At 44.7% G+C, this 10181-nt stretch overlaps 1 protein-coding gene across 2 annotated transcripts in view; it reads right to left on the bottom strand.

The window, feature by feature from the left end:
* LOC137531508 (transcription factor MafK-like) overlaps nucleotides 1-9055 on the bottom strand; it is a 55844-nt gene extending 46789 nt beyond the window's left edge. The window contains exon 1 of one of the 2 annotated variants that reach the window (XM_068251427.1): nucleotides 8921-9055. The gene's annotated coding sequence lies outside the window, so the exon portion shown is untranslated. Of the gene's footprint in view, nucleotides 1-4172; nucleotides 4233-8920 lie in introns of those variants that run through there. The other variant, XM_068251428.1, reaches the window with a different exon arrangement.
* Between the last annotated feature and the right edge of the window lie 1126 nt (nucleotides 9056-10181).

The raw sequence follows: 10181 nt of genomic DNA on the forward strand, positions 1-10181 counted from the left end.
CAAAATCGCCCTGAAAGCGCTTGTGCAATGACTAGGAGAGAGATCATATCAAAGCGGTTCGTTTGCGATCCACTTTGAAAAGCGTTGCTTGAGCCATTTTTGAGGCAATTTGCAGTAATAGGAAAAACGCTCATAAAATCGATGTGGCAAGCGATTGGGTGAGCGTTTTTAAGAAAGGGGGAAACAAAAAAAAAAACACACACCACACGTATTTGTTTCCAGATTTTTTTTTCCGGATCCAAAGACGGAAGCACTCTGCAAAACCGCTTACAAAAAACGCCCACAAAAGAGCGAATGCGCAGAAGATCGCTGGAAAAAACACAGACGAAAAAAAAGCCCATAGCGGACAGACATGCTAGCCGAACGCAATGTGAAAAAGGCCTCAGCCAGGTGCTCCACCCTGCTAGTTTTGGTGAGCACCCGGCTGTCATCGGCTCACCTCCTCCTACGCTGTGAGCAGAGTTGCGCACAGAAGCGCCAGCCCTGCATTTTCTCATATTGCCCCACTCGGCTACTTTTTTATGCCACCCGGCTGGAAAAAAAAGTTCTGGGGAGACCACTGAAGAAGTTCCCGCACCATGGAGCTGCATGCATGCGCATTGCCACTCCCCTCTCCATAGAGCAGGACTTGCGGTTGTGCCAGGAAGTGGTCTTGTCTGTGCTTTACCAATTAATTCAGGTGCCAAACATTGAAACTCTGTACTCCGCTATAGTTTCTCAGATCTTCTACATTTAGGCCTCTTTCACAGTGGGACGTTGCGTTTGATGCGACGTTAAAGTCGCACAACGTGCCCCTAACGCAGCGCATGTAGATTATGAAATTGGACGTTATTTTGCACTGCGTTGTGCCTCTTGGTGCGCAGTTTTTGCCGCATGCTGATGGAACGAAAATGGCGCATGCGTTACATTACTGAGCATGTGCAAATTTATTGCTAAACGCACAGCATGCAGCACTTTCTAATTATTGCTACACGTTATAACGCAACGTGTGCACTGTGAATGTCGCACAGACTTTGCATTGCTGTGCGTTAGTCCACGTTAAAACATTTTCTAACGTGCGACTATAACGTCGCACTGTGAAAGAGGCCTTAATGTTTATATTGAGAAAAAAAAAAAAAAAAGAAATCAATAAAAATCTAGTAGAGAGTATGGTGCCCTTTAATCGTCCAAACAGTGATGTTTATTTATGAAGATAGATGCAAAGAGAACTGCAGAAAAACTTAGAGAAAGAGCTCACAGCAACCAGCTAGAATCCCATGATGTGGTACACAGGGGTAGACCTGCGGGCTCCCAAGCAACCAATCTATCCAACCAGTTTCCTGATCGTGGACTGGTAAGACAGGAATGCCAAAAATTGATACATATACGCATATGATGGTTCCTCTGTCTGATCTTTTGTCCCCAAGCAAAAAGATTCAACAATCTAATCTAATGTGCAAGCTTCTCTGAGGTCACTGACGTGACTATGTACTGTGATGTCAGTGCTATATAAATACATCATAATAATCGTATATTCCGGCGTATAGGACGACTGGGCATATAAGACGACCCCCAACTTTTCCAGTTAAAATATAGAGTTTGGGATATACTCGCCATATAAAAGACTACCCCCCTCTTCCAACGCACACCAAATTAAAAAAAAAAAAAAATCATATACTGGTGCTATGTATGAACAGATACTGGTGCTGTACTGTATGTGGTATCGAGTATATAGGCGATTGACTGGTTGGATTGGTCAACTCTTCCTCTCCTTAAGTTGATTAGTCAGCGCTCACTGTCGCCAAGCGGATTGGTCAGCTCTCTGTCTACCTGTTTATCAGAGCGGTATGGAAGAATAGATTGTGCTGTGCCCCTAAAACATGCCTCTTTCACCCTTCTGGCTCCGCCCTTGTATAATATTTACCTCCTTCTCTGCCTCTCAGATCTCGCACATGTGCGCCTGCACCGCTTCCCTACAGTCCTCAGCAGCGAGATCTGAGAGGCGGTAACAGGATAGGGTGTATCAATGACACCCGGCGTATAAGACGACCCCTGACTTTTCAGATGATTTTCAAGGGTTAAAGGGGAACTGAAGAGAGAGGTATATGAAGGCTGTCATGTTTATTTCCTTTTAATCAATACCAGTTGCCTGGCAGCCCTGCTGGTCTATTTCTCTGCAGTAGCAGTGTTCTCCCCAGGCTCTTTTAGCCGGGTGCTCCACCCGGCTAGATTTGGTGACCACCCGGCTGTCATCGGGTCACCTCTTCACCTCCTCCTATGCTGTAAGCTGAGTTGCCCTGCATTTTCATCTCGACCCACCCGGCTACTTTTTCATGCCACCCGGCTACTATTTCATGCCACCCGGCTGGAAAAAAATTCTGGGGAGAACACTGCAGTAGTATCTTATTAAAACCAGTAACAAGCATGCAGCTAGTCTTGTCAGATCAGACTTATAAGTCTGAACCACTGAAACACCTGGTCTGCTGCATGCTTGTTCAGGGGCTATGGCTAATAGTATTAGAGGCAGAGGATCAGCAGGGCTGCCAGGCAACTGGTATTGTCTAAAAGGAAATAAACATAACAGCCTCCATATACCTCTCTTCAGTTCCCCTTTAAAAAGTAGTCTTATACACCAGAATATATAATAATAATAATAATAATAATAATAATAATAATGTAGGACGTTAGACTATGACCGTGGTAGGGATTATATCAGCCTTTCTCAACCTTTTTACCCCGAAGGAACCTTGCAACTAACTTTTGGATCTCAAAGAACCCCGGCAAACAATTTTTTTGGTCTCGAAGAACCCCTGCATTTATATTTCAGGAAGCATGGTCTTAAAAAAAAAAAAAAAAAAAAAAAAAAAAACTCATTATACTGTGCTCATTTTATTCTGACCTCCAAATGTAGTGCTTCTTTTTACAGTACCCCTATTATAATGTGTGCTACTATACTTCCCTCACAATGGGGTAAAATGCCAAGAAACCCCTGCAGAGTACTCAAAGAACCCTGGATTAGATTGTGAGCTCCTCTGAGGACTGTCAGTCAGTGACATGACTATGTACTCTGTACAGTACTGCAGAAGATGTCAGTGCTATATAAAATAATAAATAGTTGGTCATTAGACTACAACTATGGAAAGATTAGATTGTTAGCTCTTTTCAGGACAGTCAGTGACATGACTATGTACTCTGTAAAGTGCTGCAGAAAAAAAGGTCACTTTTGTAGAAATACATAAGGCTATAATAGGTCATTAGATTAGGACTATGGTAGGATTAGAGTGTGATCTCCTGTGAGGACAGTCAGTGACATGACAATGCATTGTGTAGAGTACATAGTCATGTCACTGACTGTCCTGAGACAAGCTCACAATCTAATCTAGTCAGTCTAATGTCCTGTCATATTATTATTATTATTATTATGCTTGTCTCAGTAGTCATGTACCAGGAAGTTCTGCAGAAGATGTCAGTTTTGTATAAATACATATTATTAATAAATATATTAGACTACAACTATGGTAAGATTAGATTGTGAGCTCCTCTGAGGACAGTCAGTGACAGGACTATGTACTCTGTAAAGTGCTGCAGGAGATGTCAGTGCTATATAAATACATAATAATAATATGGTAGGACATTAGACTATGACTATGGTAAGATTAGATTGTGAGCTCCTCTGAGGACAGTCAGCGACATGACTATGTACTCTGTAAAGTGCTGCAGGAGATGTCAGTGCTATATAAATAAATAATAATAATAATAATAATAATAATAATATGGTAGGACATTAGACTATGACAGTATGGTTCTGATCCAGTTCTGAAACATGCCTGAAGAAGAAACAAAGTTTCAAAAACTTGCAAAGATATCTTGAACAGTCATTAAAGGTATCACCTAAACAACTTTTGTTGTAATGTGTTAGGATTAGATTGTGAGCTCCTCTGTGGACAGTCAGTGACATGACTGTGTACTCTGTAAAGCACAGGAGAAGCTGTCAGTGCAAGTAGTGGCTGAGCCTCTGACAGAAAGTCACAGAACACTGGAGAGCTGTATTTGAGTGACGCAGTGCTGCAGTGAGGAGCGTCTGTGAACAGTGTGCCAGTCTGCTGTACAGCGCCACAATGTTTATAAATCCCTCTCACACAATACATGTACAGAAATACCATTACACAAAAGTCTGATAAACAGTACGTAACCTCCCCTCCTGGCAGTTTCATCGACCAGCAGACAGCCGCACTTTTTCCATGTCTTTTCTAAACAAGGCAAAAGGTTTCCACTTTTACAGAAGCCCACGCCCCCTCCATGTCAGTTACAATCACATACAGACAACACCCAGGGAAAAACAGGAATGTTACGTAAGGAATGCTACACACTCGTCTCCGGAAGAAGAGAGAGAGAAAAAAAACTCTAACATGACTTCATCTGGGAGTAATCAAGAGAGAAAAACAGTATGGAAGCCAGGAGTTCCTCCCTCCTCTACTACTCACACCACCATCAGAAACAGAGTGCAAGCTCATGGGGGCAGAGCCCTGGACTGACACATGCAGACAAAACAGAGTAATGGACTTTCACGCTGCACTATGCACACCTCAATTCTCAACACATGGTACAAATACCCCAGGGGTTATTTTGATTGAGTGGGGGGGAAAGGGTTATTTAAACTTGTTGTCACAGGGAAGGACCAACAGGTCCGATATGATGATTTTGATCATTTTTCTGAACGAACGATATATATGTCAGATGTAAACAATCTTTTAAAAACAAAGTATTTTTTGGAAGTCTGATACATGCTTGAAAAGAATTTCTACACAATCAGGTAGTACTCTTGACCATAAGGTAGTGCATACATATCAAACTCCAGCCCGCGGGCCAAATATGGCCTGCAGAGCTATCAAAATTTAGCTCGCAAATGGTTTCTCAACTTTGCATTATGTTTGGCCCACTAGTCTAGACCACTAAGAAAGTTATATTGGAAGTGAAGCCCTAGACCAGTGTTTCTCAACATTTTATTGGGATGTACCCCTTTTAAAACCCTGAACTCACCCATTACCCCCTAGCATAGTAAATATCACATGTAACCCTTGAGAAATAAACATTTAATCGTAGTACATGATAATTGGTACTAAACAATTTCCAAGCATTTACTATTGCTTTTAATTAGCTAAAATACTAATGTGGTGTTTAAATAAGATTTATTTTCTAAAAAGCTAAATTTGTTATTCTTGATTAAGTAGATCAAGCCTGAGTACCCCTTGGAACTATCAGAAGAACCCTTTGGGTTACACATACCACACGTTGAGAACCTAGGCCCTAGATCACTGGACACCAGGAACTGTATAGGGGAGGGAAGGAGCCACTAGACACCAGGGAACCGTAAAAAAAAAAAATCATATATGTGTAAAAACGGCATGTTGAAATTTGTCCGCCAGTTAAAGCCATAAATTCTGCCGATAGTCTACTTCTGGGTGCTGGATAATCCAAAAGTAGTATATTGATAACTTTACCGATATAATACTATCGTTTTACCCAACCTTCATCTCACACTTCTCTTTTGCCTTACAGTGCAATGTAACGGAAGCACTTTAACTTGCAGTATGCCATCGCAATTGTAAGTCTATGCGACATTCGGTGTGTATTCAGGTGCGATCCAACACACTCCATGCAGCGAGTTACTGCATAACCTGCGCATCAAAAAGTAGCAGTGAGGCATTCGTTTCATTGACTGAATGCGACACAACGCACAATGAAACTTTTCGCCTTCTTTGTGGTCCTGTTTTTACAGGGAACGCAATGCAGCTCCCACGGTGAACATAGCCTAATATCTACGCCTAACACTACTCTACCTCTTACCACTAATCCCCCCCCCCCCCCAAACACACCGAAAGGTGCACACACACACACACACCTTTGATGGATGTCACCCATTCAGCATCAGGACCTGATCCCCTTGGGTGACATAGCTGGGCTGAACACACACATGTGACAGCTGTGTAGCCGACAACGCACTGTGCTGCTATGCGGAGGGACAATGAGCGGCACGTGCGTAATCAGGGCTGTGGAGTCGGAGGTGGTGCAATTTTGGGTACCTGAAGACTGGAGTTTTCATAAACTGAGGAGTCGGGAGTCTGAGTTGGATGATTTTTGAACCAAATACACAGCCCTGGTAAGTATTAGACTAAGGAGTCTGAGCCATTTTTGGGTGCAGAGAGTCAGATTTCGGTGGTTTCATAAACTGTGGAGTCGGAGTTGGATAATTTTTGTACCGACTCCACAGCCCTGTGCGTAATGCCACGTGGTGGGCGGGAGATCAGGGCAAACAATGGGATCGGCTGCCGTACACGCGCCTGATTACTGGCTCCCTCAGCCAACTTAAAGGGAACCTAAACTGAGAAGGATATGGATTTTTCCTTTTAAAATAATACCAGATGCCTGAATCGCCTGCTGATCCTGTGTCTCTAATACTTTTAGCCACAGCCCCTGAACAAGCATGCAGATCAGGTGCTCTGACTGAAGTCAGACTGGATTAGCTGCATGCTTGTTTCAGGGTGTGATTCAGCCACTATTGCAGTCACAGAGATCAGCTGGACTGCCAGGCAACTGGTATTGTTTAACAGGAAACATCCATATCACTCTCAGTTAAGGTTCCCTTTAAGTCAAGCATTTGTACAAGGCTTAAAGATAGCCCATGGGCTCAAAAAAGGAGGGTAGGCTACCTGATCTACGGGGCTGAGCGGATCATGTAGCCGCCAAAACCGCTGCTCTTGTAGGCCGCGCTGGCCCACTTTCACGACCTCCAGGTCACGAAGCTGCACTGAGAGACTGTGTCCCTCTCACAGCAGGCAGGGAGGCAGGGGAGCGGCAGTAGGTGTGGCCAGGGAGAGAGAGCTACCCAATGGCAGATCTGGAAACCCTGCAGGAACGCCCCTGGCGGGCGTTTTGAACAGGGAACTCCCCTCCCCTGTGTTTACCTTCGAGTTAGCAACAAATCTTGTCGCTAGATTTGGGGGGTTATAGTGCAGCGGTGGGACAGAGAGCACATAGCTATGTTATTAGGCAGAGAACATGGCTCTGGGTCCCATCTGCCCACCCTAGATCCACCTCGCGTTCTCTTTAACACTAACGCCTCCACCTACAGATAACAACTGCAATCGATAACCTACCCCTTCTATCTGTGCCACAATCGCTACTGCCCCAGCTCTGACCAGCAGCTCGAATTGCTCACTGGGTGCGTAAGCGATTATCTTCCATAACATTGGGGTAGGCCGGTGTGTTAACATGCTTGTAACAGTTTGGATGTCTATGTATAGAGACGAGCACCTAGTATGACTAAGCACAATCACTTTTTTTGATCTACAAGAACCAGTATCAGCAAGGGGAGAAGCAGAACTTACGTAGACCTAATCAGATTCAGAGGCTAATGAGTAATTAACAGACAGATTAAAGTAAGCAAACTGTCAATTAATTTAACATTAACTTCAAATCTGATTAGACTAGCGCTGTGTAAAGTCTCACTTGCTGTAAAAAGAAAAAAATTATGGAGTAATTGAACTCAGTATAAGATGTCCATATGCAATTACATCAAATGCCGGCACTTTGAAACAACAACGATGAACATTGTCCCCCTCCTTATAGCCCGTCTACCGGTAGCTGTTTCATGGCGGGCTAAACGGTTTGCCCTCCTCCATAGGATGCGCGAGAGACAGCAAGTTGCCAATCACCACTCTTCCCAATCAGAAAGCAGGAGGGGGGCAGGCCAAGATCCCACTCAAGAACCCCAACTGTAACAACCAATCAGGGAGGAGAGAAGGCAGAGTTTGGACTGCAGGGTTTACTTAGTGTGCAATGTAACACTGGAATACCAGATGTCACAATAGTGATGACATAACAGCAATTGATAATTTATATTATAACAAAAGTAAAAAAAAAAAAAAAAAAAAAAAAAAAAAAAAGTATTCAGGAGATTTTTTGGGGGTGGGGCAAAGAGAAAAAAATAAACACCACAAAAACAACTAAAGCCATTTACACACATTAGATAAAAGTCATTACAAACGTCTGACAGAGGTCGTCATATCAGATGACAATTGTTATGAAAACTTGTATACAAATGACAACAATGAGCGACCAATATCAGGTATTCTGCACGACGCAACTGGCGGTTCAATTCAGACAACTCTTGGGCAGATACCACGCATTCGCCACGTGTGTACGATATCGTTCAAACGACATTGTATCAGAGCATTCGCATAGGTCATGTAAAGCGTAACTGCTAGCACACACAGTATTCGATCAACATAATCGTTTGAAATGTGTATGAACGCCATTTAAAAACTACGCTTTTTTTCATCCGGTTATATCGCTTGCACGATGTCGTTCACTTGCGTACACCAGCTTTAATCTAGCGTGTGTACAGTCCTGAAGACAGAGAGTCGATCATTCTTACGGTGGGTTGAGACGGTTGATCAATCGAATAACAGCGATCACTTCTACGACCTCATCCGCCAGATCTGAACTAGAGTTAAAATTCAGCAGAAATCGGACAGCGAAGCACAATTAACCCCCAGCGCTGTCAGAGGTTACGCTCCCCTCTCATCTGTCTGCATTATACAGAAAAATGATGGGCTCAGCAAAGCACAGACAGTCTGTTGTGTTTGGTGACGACACATGGCAGCCCGGAGGAGGAAGTTCCCTGGGGAGGGCCCCAAGTGTCCCAATGCCAAACTGCCAGGCGATCCCCCCCCGTCTGCAGCCCGATCTGCCCCCCCATATGCCCAGCCTATGAAGGTGAACCCCCAGGAGGGCAGCATGGGGCGACCCCTGACCCTCCCCGGCCTCTCTGCTCTCCCATCCGGGCAGAGAGACGTCCCCAGCCCCGGCTGATCCTCCGGCCGGCGATCTCTCTCCCTCCCTCCTCCCCCGGTTCCTGGGCCAGGCGAGGGCTGCTTACCTGGCGTGCGGGGAGACGCAGGGCCCGGGCGCGCTGCTCAGATCTGCTGACTTGCTTACAATGTTGCCGTTTCCTGGAATTACTCACTCACGGATTCCTTTCATTCATAAAAACACAGTCATGCCCTGACGTCATCCCAGGGGCGGGGCGCGGCTGTCACATGATGGGCAGCGCTGATGTCATCCCCTTCTGCTTTGCTTCCATTTAAAGGGGCGACGCGCGGAAAATAACCCTCCTTCCGTCTCTGCAGCGTCACGTGGCGGCAGCGCTGAGGTCACCGAGCCCGCCTCTTAAAGGAGAAACGCCACAAAAACTGTCAACATACTGAGGATGACAGAGCAATTATAAAGGAAAGCCAGTTACACGTTCCTTTTTTGCTATAGTATAATTTTTCTTTCTTTTTTTTTTTTTTTTTTTTTTAACAAGAAGGTATTTGCAATAGTTCAGCTTTAATGTGAACCTGAACCAAGTAGAATGATTTAAAATAAACACAAGATGTACCTGCAAATGATTATTTTCTTTTAACAAAAATTCCTTCCAGTTTTGACAAGATTTTGTCAGAACCTAAATATTTCAGTTGCTGGCAGTTATAACTGAAAGAACAACTGAATGTGCAAGGTAATGTCCATGTTTCCCTATGGCTCAAGTGGGCGATATTGCAGTTTAACAGTGTGCTGACCAGCAGGGCCGTATCTATTAGGAGACACCCGTGGGCTGGTGCCATGGGCGGGTCCTGGGGGGGGGGGGGACACCTATAGTTCATTTATTTATAACTTTTGTATTTTTTTTCTGTTAAATTTTTTTATTTAAAAAAATATTTTATTTTTTTTTTGGGGGGGGGGGGGAGTAGCGGAGGGAGTGGCGGAGAGAGCACACACACATGGAGGGGAACTCGTCCACTCCCCCCCCCCCCGCCCTCCAGCAGAGTGTCAGCGGCCAGCCGGGACGTGATCCTGAACTCAGAGTTTCCCTCGAGGCTTGCGCGCCGGACAAAGTAAGCTGATTGCTGGCCGCTGCCCGGGCTGCCCCTATAATCTGTCTGCACTGAGGGGAAGGGGGAGCGGAAGCACCAGGTGAAGGGGGAGACTTCCCCCCCTCCCCGCCTTCACGCTGCTGTGTGTGCCCGCGCTCTGCTCTATCTTCTCTGATGAAATGATGCCCACTGTACGATCATTTTTTGGTGTTATGCTGCCCACATTGCGATTATTCTGTGCTGAAATGTTGACCTCATTGCAATTATTTTCTGGTGAAATGTTGAACT

Source organism: Hyperolius riggenbachi, chromosome 9, assembly GCF_040937935.1.
Source record: "Hyperolius riggenbachi isolate aHypRig1 chromosome 9, aHypRig1.pri, whole genome shotgun sequence".
NCBI classification, from domain to species: Eukaryota; Metazoa; Chordata; class Amphibia; order Anura; family Hyperoliidae; genus Hyperolius; species Hyperolius riggenbachi.